The sequence below is a fragment of the Ambystoma mexicanum genome, chromosome 11 (genome assembly GCF_040938575.1).
Source record: "Ambystoma mexicanum isolate Mex_15411 chromosome 11, UKY_AmexF1_1, whole genome shotgun sequence".
Classification (NCBI taxonomy): Eukaryota; Metazoa; Chordata; class Amphibia; order Caudata; family Ambystomatidae; genus Ambystoma; species Ambystoma mexicanum.
Window position 1 is genome coordinate 821224724 of NC_090934.1, and position 16455 is coordinate 821241178.

The 16455-nt window shown below is 46.4% G+C and overlaps 13 non-coding genes across 13 annotated transcripts; all 13 read right to left on the reverse strand.

The window, feature by feature from the left end:
• Positions 1-75: 75 nt before the first annotated feature.
• On the reverse strand, positions 76-149 carry TRNAN-GUU (transfer RNA asparagine (anticodon GUU)). The gene has a single exon. It is a non-coding gene; the product is annotated as a tRNA-Asn (tRNA).
• Positions 150-1939: 1790 nt separating this feature from the next.
• TRNAW-CCA (transfer RNA tryptophan (anticodon CCA)) lies at positions 1940-2011 on the reverse strand. Its single transcript has one exon. It is a non-coding gene; the product is annotated as a tRNA-Trp (tRNA).
• Positions 2012-2324: 313 nt separating this feature from the next.
• TRNAN-GUU (transfer RNA asparagine (anticodon GUU)) lies at positions 2325-2398 on the reverse strand. Its single transcript has one exon. It is a non-coding gene; the product is annotated as a tRNA-Asn (tRNA).
• Positions 2399-4187: 1789 nt separating this feature from the next.
• Positions 4188-4259, reverse strand: TRNAW-CCA (transfer RNA tryptophan (anticodon CCA)). Its single transcript has one exon. It is a non-coding gene; the product is annotated as a tRNA-Trp (tRNA).
• A 313-nt stretch (positions 4260-4572) lies between these two features.
• TRNAN-GUU (transfer RNA asparagine (anticodon GUU)) lies at positions 4573-4646 on the reverse strand. The gene has a single exon. It is a non-coding gene; the product is annotated as a tRNA-Asn (tRNA).
• A 1790-nt stretch (positions 4647-6436) lies between these two features.
• TRNAW-CCA (transfer RNA tryptophan (anticodon CCA)) lies at positions 6437-6508 on the reverse strand. Its single transcript has one exon. It is a non-coding gene; the product is annotated as a tRNA-Trp (tRNA).
• A 313-nt stretch (positions 6509-6821) lies between these two features.
• TRNAN-GUU (transfer RNA asparagine (anticodon GUU)) lies at positions 6822-6895 on the reverse strand. Its single transcript has one exon. It is a non-coding gene; the product is annotated as a tRNA-Asn (tRNA).
• A 1789-nt stretch (positions 6896-8684) lies between these two features.
• On the reverse strand, positions 8685-8756 carry TRNAW-CCA (transfer RNA tryptophan (anticodon CCA)). The gene has a single exon. It is a non-coding gene; the product is annotated as a tRNA-Trp (tRNA).
• Positions 8757-9069: 313 nt separating this feature from the next.
• TRNAN-GUU (transfer RNA asparagine (anticodon GUU)) lies at positions 9070-9143 on the reverse strand. Its single transcript has one exon. It is a non-coding gene; the product is annotated as a tRNA-Asn (tRNA).
• Positions 9144-10933: 1790 nt separating this feature from the next.
• TRNAW-CCA (transfer RNA tryptophan (anticodon CCA)) lies at positions 10934-11005 on the reverse strand. The gene has a single exon. It is a non-coding gene; the product is annotated as a tRNA-Trp (tRNA).
• Positions 11006-13181: 2176 nt separating this feature from the next.
• On the reverse strand, positions 13182-13253 carry TRNAW-CCA (transfer RNA tryptophan (anticodon CCA)). Its single transcript has one exon. It is a non-coding gene; the product is annotated as a tRNA-Trp (tRNA).
• A 313-nt stretch (positions 13254-13566) lies between these two features.
• On the reverse strand, positions 13567-13640 carry TRNAN-GUU (transfer RNA asparagine (anticodon GUU)). Its single transcript has one exon. It is a non-coding gene; the product is annotated as a tRNA-Asn (tRNA).
• Positions 13641-16150: 2510 nt separating this feature from the next.
• TRNAW-CCA (transfer RNA tryptophan (anticodon CCA)) lies at positions 16151-16222 on the reverse strand. Its single transcript has one exon. It is a non-coding gene; the product is annotated as a tRNA-Trp (tRNA).
• Positions 16223-16455: the final 233 nt, after the last annotated feature.

The following is a 16455-nucleotide window of genomic DNA, read 5'->3' on the forward strand; positions in this document are numbered from 1 at the left end:
GTCAGCAGACGAGACCTGCGAGAGGTAAACAGAAGTCCATAGTTGGTCACGCTGAATTTTTGAGCCAAAATGCACCGTCCCTGGGTGGGCTTGAACCACCAACCTTTCGGTTAACAGCCGAACGCGCTAACCGATTGCGCCACAGAGACTCATGCAGCTCTTACACAGGGGCCTGATTGGTGTGCTGTTTGCTTATGCTTCCCAGGCAACCTGAAAATATTTCTAAAATAGCTCTTTTTCCCACAGCAAATCAGGGTATCAAGCACTTCCCTACCTCCCCTAATCCACAAACACAGGGGATTTAGTAGAGGACAGAGCCCATCAACAGTGCACCAAATGCCCTCTGTGTAGGCATAACTTGCTATGAGGAGAAAGCCACAGTTGCGCACTTGTGTTAAAAGGGGACAGTAGGCTGAACCCAGAGAACACGGGAGAAATGACTCAGGTTTACTGAGTGGAACACTCTGTGTCTTTGTGCCAAAAACAGCAGCGTCTTTTCGGTTAACAGCCGAACGCGCTAACCAATTGCACCACAGAGACTCACTGGCATGTGTGTTCTGCCTTTGGCCTGATTGCATTGCTATTTTTTTCTGATTGGCAGAAAACCTGAACTTTTTTCTGAAAAAGGCATGCCTCTCTTAGCACTGCAGTGCATTAGAGTGCTCCCTTGCTTCCCTGAATCCCCAAATACACAACCACCCTGGGCACAATAGAAGACACATTCCAGCAGATTTAGCAAGTTTGCACCCAGGATTCTATATGTAGGTACCTTGCTGAGAAGCAAGACCTGCAGTTGCATTCTTCTGTTAAAAGAGGGCAGCGGAGTGCACCAAGAGAACTTGGGGGAAGTAGCTTATGTTAACTATTTGCCATGCTCTTTATAGATCCCTCTGTTTGACTGGGTGAATTCTAATTTCTGGGGTAGAGTAAGCAATTTTTGGATCTAGATGCTGTGCGCAACAGGAATGCTATATACTGCACTGTACTGCTACTGAAAAGTTACCAATTTTACAGGATGTTCTGGTAAGCTTTGTTTCAGAAAACAACTTGCTAGAGGCACTAAGACAGATTACTGGGACAAAGGAAGAGGGTTTGGGGATTAGAACATCTCCTATGAAAGGTACAGTCACGCCCGAGACAACTCTGAGTGTCACCTCAAATTCTAAGAAATGCAAACTAGGGACCTACGCCTTTTATTGCCAGTGGATCTTTGTGTTTCAGACAAATGTGCACGCCTCCCAGAGCCCCTTGCAATGCACTTAGGGAAAGGGGGGAAGGTGCTGTGAAGCCCTCTCGCTGACAATGTCTCTCTTGTCTATAATGTAACTATGAGAGAGAGAGAAATAGGCAATGCGAGAGTGAAAAAGTAAAATGGAAATGTGTCTACTGAGACCAGTATAAGGGGAAATTCTCACAATCCAGGACCGACAGTTGATTGGGAGGGCGCTTACAGGTTTCCGACACCAGACCGGTACCTGAACTCACAAACCCAAACTGCAAAGTGATGCCCATTGCCACTAGACTGCCGACCCCCTTTCGGGGCCCCAACATATATCCTTTAGTCACACCTAGAGTTCCCAGGACAGTGCAGCATTCAGCGATTACACGAAAATATTGACAGCGCTAGGAGGCCATGCAAATGGAAGAGGTATGCTTTACAAAGCCCACGTAGCGTGCACAAAACAGCACATCAGTCAGGCCCACTTGAAGAGATGGTAAAGAGGAAAAACTTCTGCTGCATCCAGTAAAACATAGAGATTGGCCTGCTTTAAAGGTTGACCATGTCCTTCATGGGTGTCTGTCAATATGATACTTCCCTGCTGCAAAGCTTACATTCGAAACGCCAGAACAACTAGTCCCAGAGCACAAAGATGCAGTCAGGTTGAAATAACGAGATACTGAAGAGCAATTTTGTATTTCAGAGTGGGAATAGCAAATATGACCCCGACGTGATTTGAACACGCAATCTTCTGATCTGGAGTCAGACGCGCTACCATTGCGCCACGAGGTCCTTGTGGCAGTCCACCTGGTGTGTCTGATGACAGAATAAAGGTAGGAGACGTACATGCACCTGCAGAGCCTCATTGCTTCTTTAAGTAGACTGGATAGGATAGCTTCCTTCTGTGCATCAGTACACGCTGCAGCCAAACCCTTCCCATGAAGTCTTGATGTTTATGAATTGAATGGCAAGTTTTGAAAAACTAAAGCAAGCGAGAAGAATTGCTTGCAGTTTATTGGATTTTTTGGACGTCAGCAGACGAGACCTGCGAGAGGTAAACAGAAGTCCATAGTTGGTCACGCTGAATTTTTGAGCCAAAATGCACCGTCCCTGGGTGGGCTTGAACCACCAACCTTTCAGTTAACAGCCAAACGCGCTAACCGATTGCGCCACAGAGACTCATGCAGTTCTTACACAGGGGCCTGATTGGTGTGCTGTTTGCTTATGCTCCCCAGGCAACCTGAAAATATTTCTAAAATAGCTCTATTTCCCACAGCAAATCAGGGTATCAAGTACTTCCCTACCTCCCGTAATCCACAAACACAGGGGATTTAGTAGAGGACAGAGCCCATCAACAGTGCACCAAATGCCCTCTGTGTAGGCATAACTTGCTATGAGGAGAAAGCCACAGTTGCGCACTTGTGTTAAAAGGGGACAGTAGGCTGAACCCAGAGAACACGGGAGAAATGACTCAGGTTTACTGAGTGGAACACTCTGTGTCTTTGTGCCCAAAACAGCAGCGTCTTTTCGGTTAACAGCCGAACGCGCTAACCAATTGCGCCACAGAGACTCACTGGCATGTGCGTTCTGCCTTTGGCCTGATTGCATTGCTATTTTTTTCTGATTGGCAGAAAACCTGAACTTTTTTCTGAAAAAGGCATGCCTCTCTTAGCACTGCAGTGCATTAGACTGCTCCCTTGCTTCCCTGAGTCCCCAAATACACAACCACCTTGGGCACAATAGAAGACACATTCCAGCAGATTTAGCAAGAGTGCACCAAGGTTTCTATATGTAGGTACCTTGCGCAGAAGCAAGACCTGCAGTTGCATTCTTCTGTTAAAAGAGGGCAGCAGAGTGCACCAAGAGAACTTGGGGGAAGTAGCTTATGTTAACTACTTGCCATGCTCTTTATAGATCCCTCTGTTTGACTGGGTGAATTCTAATTTCTGGGGTAGAGTAAGCAATTTTTGGATCTAGATGCTGTGCGCAACAGGAATGCTATATACTGCACTGTACTGCTACTGAAAAGTTACCGATTTTACAGGATGTTCAGGTAAGCTTTGTTTCAGAAAACAACTTGCTAGAGGCACTAAGACAGATTACTGGGACAAAGGAAGAGGGTTTGGGGATTAGCACATCTCCTATGAAAGGTACAGTCACGCCCGAGACAACTCTGAGTGCCTCCTCAAATTCTAAGAAATGCGAACTGGGGTCCTACGCTTTTTATTGCCAGTGGATCTTTGTGTTTCAGACAAATGTGCACGCCTCCCAGAGCCCCTTGCAATGCACTTAGGGAAATGGGGGAAGGTGCTGTGAAGCCCTCTCGCTGACAATGTCTCTCTTGTCTATAATGTATCTATGAGAGAGAGAGAAATAGGCAATGCGAGAGTGAAAAAGTAAAATGGAAATGTGTCTACTGAGACCAGTATAAGGGGAAATCCTCACAATCCAGGACCGACAGTTGATTGGGAGGGCGCTTACAGGTTTCCGACACCAGACCGGTACCTGAACTCACAAACCCAAACTGCAAAGTGATGGGCATTGCCACTAGACTGCCGACCCCCTTTCGGGGCCCCAGCATATATCCTTTAGTCACACCTAGAGTTCCCAGGACAGTGCAGCATTCAGCGATTACACGAAAATATTGACAGCGCTAGGAGGCCATGCAAATGGCAGAGGTATGCTTTACAAAGCCCACGTAGCGTGCACAAAACAGCACATCAGTCAGGCCCACTTGAAGAGATGGTAAAGAGGAAATACTTCTGTGCATCCAGTAAAACATAGAGATTGGCCTGCTTTAAAGGTTGACCATGTCCTTCATGGGTGTCTGTCAATATGATACTTCCCTGCTGCAATGCTTACATTCGAAACGCCAGAACAACTAGGCCCAGAGCACAAAGATGCAGTCAGGTTGAAATAACGAGATACTGAAGAGCAATTTTATATTTCAGAGTGGGAAAAGCAAATATGACACCGACGTGATTTGAACACGCAACCTTCTGATCTGGAGTCAGACGCGCTACCATTGCGCCACGAGGTCCTTGTGGCAATCCACCTGGTGTGTCTGATGACAGAATAAAGGTAGGAGACGTACATGCACCCGCAGAGCCTCATTGCTTCTTTAAGTAGACTGGCTAGGATAGCTTCCTTCTGTGCATCAGTACACGCTGCAGCCAAACCCTTCCCATGAAGTCTTGATGTTTATGAATTGAATGGCAAGTTTTGAAAAACTAAAGCAAGCGAGAAGAATTGCTTGCAGTTTATTGGATTTTTTGGACGTCAGCAGACGAGACCTGCGAGAGGTAAACAGAAGTTCATAGTTGGTCATGCTGAATTTTTGAGCCAAAATGCATCGTCCCTGGGTGGGCTTGAACCACCATCCTTTCGGTTAACAGCCGAACGCGCTAACCGATTGCGCCACAGAGACTCATGCAGTGCTTACACTGGGGCCTGATTGGTGTGCTGTTTGCTTATGCTTCCCAGGCAACCTGAAAATATTTCTAAAATAGCTCTATTTCCCACAGCAAATCAGGGTATCAAGCACTTCCCTACCTCCCCTAATCCACAAACACAGGGGATTTAGTAGAGGACAGAGCCCATTAACAGTGCACCAAATGTCCTCTGTGTAGGCATAACTTGCTATGAGGAGAAAGCCACAGTTGCGCACTTGTGTTAAAAGGGGACAGTAGGCTGAACCCAGAGAACACGGGAGAAATGACTCAGGTTTACTGAGTGGAACACTCTGTGTCTTTGTGCCAAAAACAGCAGCGTCTTTTCGGTTAACAGCCGAAGGCGCTAACCAATTGTGCCACAGAGACTCACTGGCATGTGTGTTCTGCCTTTGGCCTGATTGCATTGCTATTTTTTTCTGATTGGCAGAAAACCTGAACTTTTTTCTGAAAAAGGCATGCTTCTCTTAGCACTACAGTGCATTAGACTGCTCCCTTGCTTCCCTGAGTCCCCAAATACACAACCACCTTGGGCACAATAGAAGACACATTCCAGCAGATTTAGCAAGAGTGCACCAAGGTTTCTATATGTAGGTACCTTGCTGAGAAGCAAGACCTGCAGTTGCATTCTTCTGTTAAAAGAGGGCAGCAGAGTGCACCAAGAGAACTTGGGGGAAGTAGCTTATGTTAACTACTTGCCATGCTCTTTATAGATCCCTCTGTTTGACTGGGTGAATTCTAATTTCTGGGGTAGAGTAAGCAATTTTTGGATCTAGATGCTGTGCGCAACAGGAATGCTATATACTGCACTGTACTGCTACTGAAAAGTTACCAATTTTACAGCATGTTCAGGTAAGCTTTGTTTCAGAAAACAACTTGCTAGAGGCACTAAGACAGATTACTGGGACAAAGGAAGAGGGTTTGGGGATTAGCACATCTCCTATGAAAGGTACAGTCACGCCCGAGACAACTCATAGTGTCACCTCAAATTCTAAGAAATGCAAACTAGGGACCTACGCTTTTTATTGCCAGTGGATCTTTGTGTTTCAGACAAATGTGCACGCCTCCCAGAGCCCCATGCAATGCACTTAGGGAAATGGGGGAAGGTGCTGTGCAACCCTCTCGCTGACAATGTCTCTCTTGTCTATAATGTATCTATGAGAGAGAGAGAAATAGGCAATGCGAGAGTGAAAAAGTAAAATGGAAATGTGTCTACTGAGACCAGTATAAGGGGAAATCCTCACAATCCAGGACTGACAGTTGATTGGGAGGGCGCTTACAGGTTTCCGACACCAGACCGGTACCTGAACTCACAAACCCAAACTGCAAAGTGATGGGCATTGCCACTAGACTGCCGACCCCCTTTCGGGGCCCCAGCATATATCCTTTAGTCACACCTAGAGTTCCCAGGACAGTGCAGCATTCAGCGATTACACGAAAATATTGACAGCGCTAGGAGGCCATGCAAATGGCAGAGGTATGCTTTACAAAGCCCACGTAGCGTGCACAAAACAGCACATCAGTCTGGCCCACTTGAAGAGATGGTAAAGAGGAAATACTTCTGCTGCATCCAGTAAAACATAGAGATTGGCCTGCTTTAAAGGTTGACCATGTCCTTCATGGGTGTCTGTCAATATGATACTTCCCTGCTGCAAAGCTTACATTCGAAACGCCAGAACAACTAGGCCCAGAGCACAAAGATGCAGTCAGGTTGAAATAACGAGATACTGAAGATCAATTTTGTATTTCAGAGTGGGAAAAGCAAATATGACCCCGACGTGATTTGAACACGCAACCTTCTGATCTGGAGTCAGACGCGCTACCATTGCGCCACGAGGTCCTTGCGGCAATCCACCTGGTGTGTCTGATGACAGAATAAAGGTAGGAGACGTACATGCACCCACAGAGCCTCATTGCTTCTTTAAGTAGACTGGCTAGGATAGCTTCCTTCTGTGCATCAGTACACGCTGCAGCCAAACCCTTCCCATGAAGTCTTGATGTTTATGAATTGAATGGCAAGTTTTGAAAAACTAAAGCAAGCGAGAAGAATTGCTTGCAGTTTATTGGATTTTTTGGACGTCAGCAGACGAGACCTGCGAGAGGTAAACAGAAGTTCATAGTTGGTCACGCTGAATTTTTGAGCCAAAATGCATCGTCCCTGGGTGGGCTTGAACCACCATCCTTTCGGTTAACAGCCGAACGCGCTAACCGATTGCGCCACAGAGACTCATGCAGTGCTTACACTGGGGCCTGATTGGTGTGCTGTTTGCTTATGCTCCCCAGGCAACCTGAAAATATTTCTAAAATAGCTCTATTTCCCACAGCAAATCAGGGTATCAAGCACTTCCCTACCTCCCCTAATCCACAAACACAGGGGATTTAGTAGAGGACAGAGCCCATCAACAGTGCACCAAATGTCCTCTGTGTAGGCATAACTTGCTATGAGGAGAAAGCCACAGTTGCGCACTTGTGTTAAAAGGGGACAGTAGGCTGAACCCAGAGAACACGGGAGAAATGACTCTGGTTTACTGAGTGGAACACTCTGTGTCTTTGTGCCAAAAACAGCAGCGTCTTTTCGGTTAACAGCCGAACGCGCTAACCAATTGTGCCACAGAGACTCACTGGCATGTGTGTTCTGCCTTTGGCCTGATTGCATTGCTATTTTTTCTGATTGGCAGAAAACCTGAACTTTTTTCTGAAAAAGGCATGCTTCTCTTAGCACTGCAGTGCATTAGACTGCTCCCTTGCTTCCCTGAGTCCCCAAATACACAACCACCTTGGGCACAATAGAAGACACATTCCAGCAGATTTAGCAAGAGTGCACCAAGGTTTCTATATGTAGGTACCTTGCTGAGAAGCAAGACCTGCAGTTGCATTCTTCTGTTAAAAGAGGGCAGCAGAGTGCACCAAGAGAACTTGGGGGAAGTAGCTTATGTTAACTACTTGCCATGCTCTTTATAGATCCCTCTGTTTGACTGGGTGAATTCTAATTTCTGGGGTAGAGTAAGCAATTTTTGGATCTAGATGCTGTGCGCAACAGGAATGCTATATACTGCACTGTACTGCTACTGAAAAGTTACCAATTTTACAGGATGTTCAGGTAAGCTTTGTTTCAGAAAACAACTTGCTAGAGGCACTAAGACAGATTACTGGGACAAAGGAAGAGGGTTTGGGGATTAGCACATCTCCTATGAAAGGTACAGTCACGCCCGAGACAACTCATAGTGTCACCTCAAATTCTAAGAAATGCAAACTAGGGACCTACGCTTTTTATTGCCAGTGGATCTTTGTTTTTCAGACAAATGTGCACGCCTCCCAGAGCCCCATGCAATGCACTTAGGGAAATGGGGGAAGGTGCTGTGCAACCCTCTCGCTGACAATGTCTCTCTTGTCTATAATGTATCTATGAGAGAGAGAGAAATAGGCAATGCGAGAGTGAAAAAGTAAAATGGAAATGTGTCTACTGAGACCAGTATAAGGGGAACTCCTCACAATCCAGGACCGACAGTTGATTGGGAGGGCGCTTACAGGTTTCCGACACCAGACCGGTACCTGAACTCACAAACCCAAACTGCAAAGTGATGGGCATTGCCACTAGACTGCCGACCCCCTTTCGGGGCCGCAGCATATTTCCTTTAGTCACACCTAGAGTTCCCAGGACAGTGCAGCATTCAGCGATTACACAAAAATATTGACAGCGCTAGGAGGCCATGCAAATGGCAGGGGTATGCTTTACAAAGCCCACGTAGCGTGCACAAAACAGCACATCAGTCAGGCCCACTTGAAGAGATGGTAAAGAGGAAATACCTCTGCTGCATCCAGTAAAACATAGAGATTGGCCTGCTTTAAAGGTTGACCATGTCCTTCATGGGTGTCTGTCAATATGATACTTCCCTGCTGCAAAGCTTACATTCGAAACGCCAGAACAACTAGGCCCAGAGCACAAAGATGCAGTCAGGTTGAAATAAAGAGATACTGAAGAGCAATTTTGTATTTCAGAGTGGGAAAAGGAAGTATGACCCCGACGTGATTTGAACACACAACCTTCTGATCTGGAGTCAGACGCGCTACCATTGCGCCACGAGGTTCTTGTGGCAATCCACCTGGTGTGTCTGATGACAGAATAAAGGTAGGAGACGTACATGCACCTGCAGAACCTCATTGCTTCTTTAGGTAGACTGGCTAGGATAGCTTCCTTCTGTGCATCAGTACACGCTGCAGCCAAACCCTTCCCATGAAGTCTTGATGTTTATGAATTGAATGGCAAGTTTTGAAAAACTAAAGCAAGCGAGAAGAATTGCTTACAGTTTATTGGATTTTTTGGACGTCAGCAGACGAGACCTGCGAGAGGTAAACAGAAGTTCATAGTTGGTCATGCTGAATTTCTGAGCCAAAATGCATCGTCCCTGGGTGGGCTTGAACCACCAACCTTTCGGTTAACAGCCGAACGCGCTAACCGATTGCGCCACAGAGACTCATGCAGTGCTTACACTGGGGCCTGATTGGTGTGCTGTTTGCTTATGCTTCCCAGGCAACCTGAAAATATTTCTAAAATAGCTCTATTTCCCACAGCAAATCAGGGTATCAAGCACTTCCCTACCTCCCCTAATCCACAAACACAGGGGATTTAGTAGAGGACAGAGCCCATCAACAGTGCACCAAATGTCCTCTGTGTAGGCATAACTTGCTATGAGGAGAAAGCCACAGTTGCGCACTTGTGTTAAAAGGGGACAGTAGGCTGAACCCAGAGAACACGGGAGAAATGACTCAGGTTTACTGAGTGGAACACTCTGTGTCTTTGTGCCAAAAACAGCAGCGTCTTTTTGGTTAACAGCCAAACGCGCTAACCAATTGCGCCACAGAGACTCACTGGCATGTGTGTTCTGCCTTTGGCCTGATTGCATTGCTATTTTTTTCTGATTGGCAGAAAACCTGAACTTTTTTCTGAAAAAGGCATGCTTCTCTTAGCACTGCAGTGCATTAGACTGCTCCCTTGCTTCCCTGAGTCCCCAAATACACAACCACGTTGGGCACAATAGAAGACACATTCCAGCAGATTTAGCAAGAGTGCACCAAGTTTTCTATATGTAGGTACCTTGCTGAGAAGCAAGACCTGCAGTTGCATTCTTCTGTTAAAAGAGGGCAGCAGAGTGCACCAAGAGAACTTGGGGGAAGTAGCTTATGTTAACTACTTGCCATGATCTTTATAGATCCCTCTGTTTGACTGGGTGAATTCTAATTTCTGGGGTAGAGTAAGCAATTTTTGGATCTAGATGCTGTGCGCAACAGGAATGCTATATACTGCACTGTACTGCTACTGAAAAGTTACCAATTTTACAGGATGTTCAGGTAAGCTTTGTTTCAGAAAACAACTTGCTAGAGGCCCTAGGACAGATTACTGGGACAAAGGAAGAGGGTTTGGGGATTAGCACATCTCCTATGAAAGGTACAGTCACGCCCGAGACAACTCTGAGTGCCTCCTCAAATTCTAAGAAATGCGAACTGGGGTCCTACGCCTTTTATTGCCAGTGGATCTTTGTGTTTCAGACAAATGTGCACGCCTCCCAGAGCCCCATGCAATGCACTTAGGGAAATGGGGGAAGGTGCTGTGAAGCCCTCTCGCTGACAATGTCTCTCTTGTCTATAATGTATCTATGAGAGAGAGAGAAATAGGCAATGCGAGAGTGAAAAAGTAAAATGGAAATGTGTCTACTGAGACCAGTATAAGGGGAAATCCTCACAATCCAGGACCGACAGTTGATTGGGAGGGCGCTTACAGGTTTCCGACACCAGACCGGTACCTGAACTCACAAACCCAAACTGCAAAGTGATGGGCATTGCCACTAGACTGCCGACCCCCTTTTGGGGCCCCAGCATATATCCTTTAGTCACACCTAGAGTTCCCAGGACAGTGCAGCATTCAGCGATTACACGAAAATATTGACAGCGCTAGGAGGCCATGCAAATGGCAGAGGTATGCTTTACAAAGCCCACGTAGCGTGCACAAAACAGCACATCAGTCAGGCCCACTTGAAGAGATGGTAAAGAGGAAATACTTCTGCTGCATCCAGTAAAACATAGAGATTGGCCTGCTTTAAAGGTTGACCATGTCCTTCATGGGTGTCTGTCAATATGATACTTCCCTGCTGCAAAGCTTACATTCGAAACGCCAGAACAACTAGGCACAGAGCACAAAGATGCAGTCAGGTTGAAATAACGAGATACTGAAGAGCAATTTTATATTTCAGAGTGGGAAAAGCAAATATGACCCCGACGTGATTTGAACACGCAACCTTCTGATCTGGAGTCAGACGCGCTACCATTGCGCCACGAGGTCCTTGTGGTAGTCCACCTGGTGTGTCTGATGACAGAATAAAGGTAGGAGACGTACATGGACCTGCAGAGCCTCATTGCTTCTTTAGGTAGACTGGCTAGGATAGCTTCCTTCTGTGCATCAGTACACGCTGCAGCCAAACCCTTCCCATGAAGTCTTGATGTTTATGAATTGAACGGCAAGTTTTGAAAAACTAAAGCAAGCGAGAAGAATTGCTTGCAGTTTATTGGATTTTTTGGACGTCAGCAGACGAGACCTGCGAGAGGTAAACAGAAGTCCATAGTTGGTCACGCTGAATTTTTGAGCCAAAATGCTCCGTCCCTGGGTGGGCTTGAACCACCAACCTTTCTGTTAACAGCCGAACGCGCCAACCAATTGCGCCACAGAGACTCATGCAGTTCTTACACAGGGCCTGATTGGTGTGCTGTTTGCTCATGCTTCCCAGGCAACCTGAAAATATTTCTAAAATAGCTCTTTTTCCCACAGCAAATCAGGGTATCAAGCACTTCCCTACCTCCCCTAATCCACAAACACAGGGGATTTAGTAGAGGACAGAGCCCATCAACAGTGCACCAAATGTCCTCTGTGTAGGCATAACTTGCTATGAGGAGAAAGCCACAGTTGCACACTTGTGTTAAAAGGGGACAGTAGGCTGAACCCAGAGAACACGGGAGAAATGACTCAGGTTTACTGAGTGGAACACTCTGTGTCTTTGTGCCAAAAACAGCAGCGTCTTTTCGGTTAACAGCCGAACGCGCTAACCAATTGCGCCACAGAGACTCACTGGCATGTGTGTTCTGCCTTTGGCCTGATTGCATTGCTATTTTTTTCTGATTGGCAGAAAACCTGAACTTTTTTCTGAAAAAGGCATGCCTCTCTTAGCACTGCAGTGCATTAGACTGCTCCCTTGCTTCCCTGAGTCCCCAAATACACAACCACCTTGGGCACAATAGAAGACACATTCCAGCAGATTTAGCAAGAGTGCACCAAGGTTTCTATATGTAGGTACCTTGCTGAGAAGCAAGACCTGCAGTTGCATTCTTCTGTTAAAAGAGGGTAGCAGAGTGCACCAAGAGAACTTGGGGGAAGTAGCTTATGTTAACTACTTGCGATGATCTTTATAGATCCCTCTGTTTGACTGGGTGAATTCTAATTTCTGGGGTAGAGTAAGCAATTTTTGGATCTAGATGCTGTGCGCAACAGGAATGCTTTATACTGCACTGTACTGCTACTGAAAAGTTACCAATTTTACAGGATGTTCAGGTAAGCTTTGTTTCAGAAAACAACTTGCTAGAGGCACTAAGACAGATTACTGGGACAAAGGAAGAGGGTTTGGGGATTAGCACATCTCCTATGAAAGGTACAGTCACGCCCGAGACAACTCTGAGTGTCACCTCAAATTCTAAGAAATGCAAACTAGGGACCTACGCTTTTTATTGCCAGTGGATCTTTGTGTTTCAGACAAATGTGCACGCCTCCCAGAGCCCCTTGCAATGCACTTAGGGAAATGGGGGAAGGTGCTGTGAAGCCCTCTCGCTGACAATGTCTCTCTTGTCTATAATGTATCTATGAGAGAGAGAGAAATAGGCAATGCGAGAGTGAAAAAGTAAAATGGAAATGTGTCTTCTGAGACCAGTATAAGGGGAAACCCTCACAATCCAGGACCGACAGTTGATTGGGAGGGCGCTTACAGGTTTCCGACACCAGACCGGTACCTGAACTCACAAACCCAAACTGCAAAGTGATGCCCATTGCCACTAGACTGCCGACCCCCTTTCGGGGCCCCAACATATATCCTTTAGTCACACCTAGAGTTCCCAGGACAGTGCAGCATTCAGCGATTACACGAAAATATTGACAGCGCTAGGAGGCCATGCAAATGGCAGAGGTATGCTTTACAAAGCCCACGTAGCGTGCACAAAACAGCACATCAGTCAGGCCCACTTGAAGAGATGGTAAAGAGGAAATACTTCTGCTGCATCCAGTAAAACATAGAGATTGGCCTGCTTTAAAGGTTGACCATGTCCTTCATGGGTGTCTGTCAATATGATACTTCCCTGCTGCAAAGCTTACATTCGAAACGCCAGAACAACTAGGCCCAGAGCACAAAGATGCAGTCAGGTTGAAATAACGAGATACTGAAGAGCAATTTTGTATTTCAGAGTGGGAAAAGGAAGTATGACCCCGACGTGATTTGAACACGCAACCTTCTGATCTGGAGTCAGACGCGCTACCATTGCGCCACGAGGTCCTTGTGGCAATCCACCTGGTGTGTCTGATGACAGAATAAAGGTAGGAGACGTACATGCACCTGCAGAGCCTCATTGCTTCTTTAGGTAGACTGGCTAGGATAGCTTCCTTCTGTGCATCAGTACACGCTGCAGCCAAACCCTTCCCATGAAGTCTTGATGTTTATGAATTGAATGGCAAGTTTTGAAAAACTAAAGCAAGCGAGAAGAATTGCTTACAGTTTATTGGATTTTTTGGACGTCAGCAGACGAGACCTGCGAGAGGTAAACAGAAGTTCATAGTTGGTCATGCTGAATTTTTGAGCCAAAATGCATCGTCCCTGGGTGGGCTTGAACCACCAACCTTTCGGTTAACAGCCGAACGCGCTAACCGATTGCGCCACAGAGACTCATGCAGTGCTTACACTGGGGCCTGATTGGTGTGCTGTTTGCTTATGCTTCCCAGGCAACCTGAAAATATTTCTAAAATAGCTCTATTTCCCACAGCAAATCAGGGTATCAAGCACTTCCCTACCTCCCCTAATCCACAAACACAGGGGATTTAGAAGAGGACAGAGCCCATCAACAGTGCACCAAATGTCCTCGGTGTAGGCATAACTTGCTCTGAGGAGAAAGCCACAGTTGCGCACTTGTGTTAAAAGGGGACAGTAGGCTGAACCCAGAGAACACGGGAGAAATGACTCAGGTTTACTGAGTGGAACACTCTGTGTCTTTGTGCCAAAAACAGCAGCGTCTTTTCGGTTAACAGCCGAACGCGCTAACCGATTGCGCCACAATTGGTGTGCTGTTTGCTTATGCTTCCCAGGCAACCTGAAAATATTTCTAAAATAGCTCTATTTCCCACAGCAAATCAGGGTATCAAGCACTTCCCTACCTCCCCTAATCCACAAACACAGGGGATTTAGTAGAGGACAGAGCCCATCAACAGTGCACCAAATGTCCTCTGTGTAGGCATAACTTGCTATGAGGAGAAAGCCACAGTTGCGCACTTGTGTTAAAAGGGGACAGTAGGCTGAACCCAGAGAACACGGGAGAAATGACTCAGGTTTACTGAGTGGAACACTCTGTGTCTTTGTGCCAAAAACAGCAGCGTCTTTTCGGTTAACAGCCGAACGCGCTAACCGATTGCGCCACAATTGGTGTGCTGTTTGCTTATGCTTCCCAGGCAACCTGAAAATATTTCTAAAATAGCTCTATTTCCCGCAGCAAATCAGGGTATCAAGCACTTCCCTACCTCCCCTAATCCACAAACACAGGGGATTTAGTAGAGGACAGAGCCCATCAACAGTGCACCAAATGCCCTCTGTGTAGGCATAACTTGCTATGAGGAGAAAGCCACAGTTGCGCACTTGTGTTAAAAGGGGACAGTAGGCTGAACCCAGAGAACACGGGAGAAATGACTCAGGTTTACTGAGTGGAACACTCTGTGTCTTTGTGCCAAAAACAGCAGCGTCTTTTCGGTTAACAGCCGAACGCGCTAACCAATTGTGCCACAGAGACTCACTGGCATGTGTGTTCTGCCTTTGGCCTGATTGCATTGCTATTTTTTTCTGATTGGCAGAAAACCTGAACTTTTTTCTGAAAAAGGCATGCTTCTCTTAGCACTACAGTGCATTAGACTGCTCCCTTGCTTCCCTGAGTCCCCAAATACACAACCACCTTGGGCACAATAGAAGACACATTCCAGCAGATTTAGCAAGAGTGCACCAAGGTTTCTATATGTAGGTACCTTGCTGAGAAGCAAGACCTGCAGTTGCATTCTTCTGTTAAAAGAGGGCAGCAGAGTGCACCAAGAGAACTTGGGGGAAGTAGCTTATGTTAACTACTTGCCATGATCTTTATAGATCCCTCTGTTTGACTGGGTGAATTCTAATTTCTGAGGTAGAGTAAGCAATTTTTGGATCTAGATGCTGTGCGCAACAGGAATGCTATATACTGCACTGTACTGCTACTGAAAAGTTACCAATTTTACAGGATGTTCAGGTAAGATTTGTTTCAGAAAACATCTTGCTAGAGGCCCTAGGACAGATTACTGGGACAAAGGAAGAGGGTTTGGGGATTAGCACATCTCCTATGAAAGGTACAGTCACGCCCGAGACAACTCTGAGTGCCTCCTCAAATTCTAAGAAATGCGAACTGGGGTCCTACGCCTTTTATTGCCAGTGGATCTTTGTGTTTCAGACAAATGTGCACGCCTCCCAGAGCCCCATGCAATGCACTTAGGGAAATGGGGGAAGGTGCTGTGCAACCCTCTCGCTGACAATGTCTCTCTTGTCTATAATGTATCTATGAGAGAGAGAGAAATAGGCAATGCGAGAGTGAAAAAGCCAAATGGAAATGTGTCTACTGAGACCAGTATAAGGGGAAATCCTCACAATCCAGGACTGACAGTTGATTGGGAGGGCGCTTACAGGTTTCCGACACCAGACCGGTACCTGAACTCACAAACCCAAACTGCAAAGTGATGCCCATTGCCACTAGACTGCCGACCCCCTTTCGGGGCCCCAACATATATCCTTTAGTCACACCTAGAGTTCCCAGGACAGTGCAGCATTCAGCGATTACACGAAAATATTGACAGCGCTAGGAGGCCATGCAAATGGCAGAGGTATGCTTTACAAAGACCACGTAGCGTGCACAAAACAGCACATCAGTCAGGCCCACTTGAAGAGATGGTAAAGAGGAAATACTTCTGCTGCATCCAGTAAAACATAGAGATTGGCCTGCTTTAAAGGTTGACCATGTCCTTCATGGGTGTCTGTCAATATGATACTTCCCTGCTGCAAAGCTTACATTCGAAACGCCAGAACAACTAGGCCCAGAGCACAAAGATGCAGTCAGGTTGAAATAACGAGATACTGAAGAGCAATTTTGTATTTCAGAGTGGGAAAAGGAAGTATGACCCCGACGTGATTTGAACACACAACCTTCTGATCTGGAGTCAGACGCGCTACCATTGCGGCACGAGGTCATTGTGGCAATCCACCTGGTGTGTCTGATGACAGAATAAAGGTAGGAGACGTACATGCACCTGCAGAGCCTCATTGCTTCTTTAGGTAGACTGGCTAGGATAGCTTCCTTCTGTGCATCAGTACACGCTGCAGCCAAACCCTTCCCATGAAGTCTTGATGTTTATGAATTGAATGGCAAGTTTTGAAAAACTAAAGCAAGCGAGAAGAATTGCTTACAGTTTATTGGATTTTT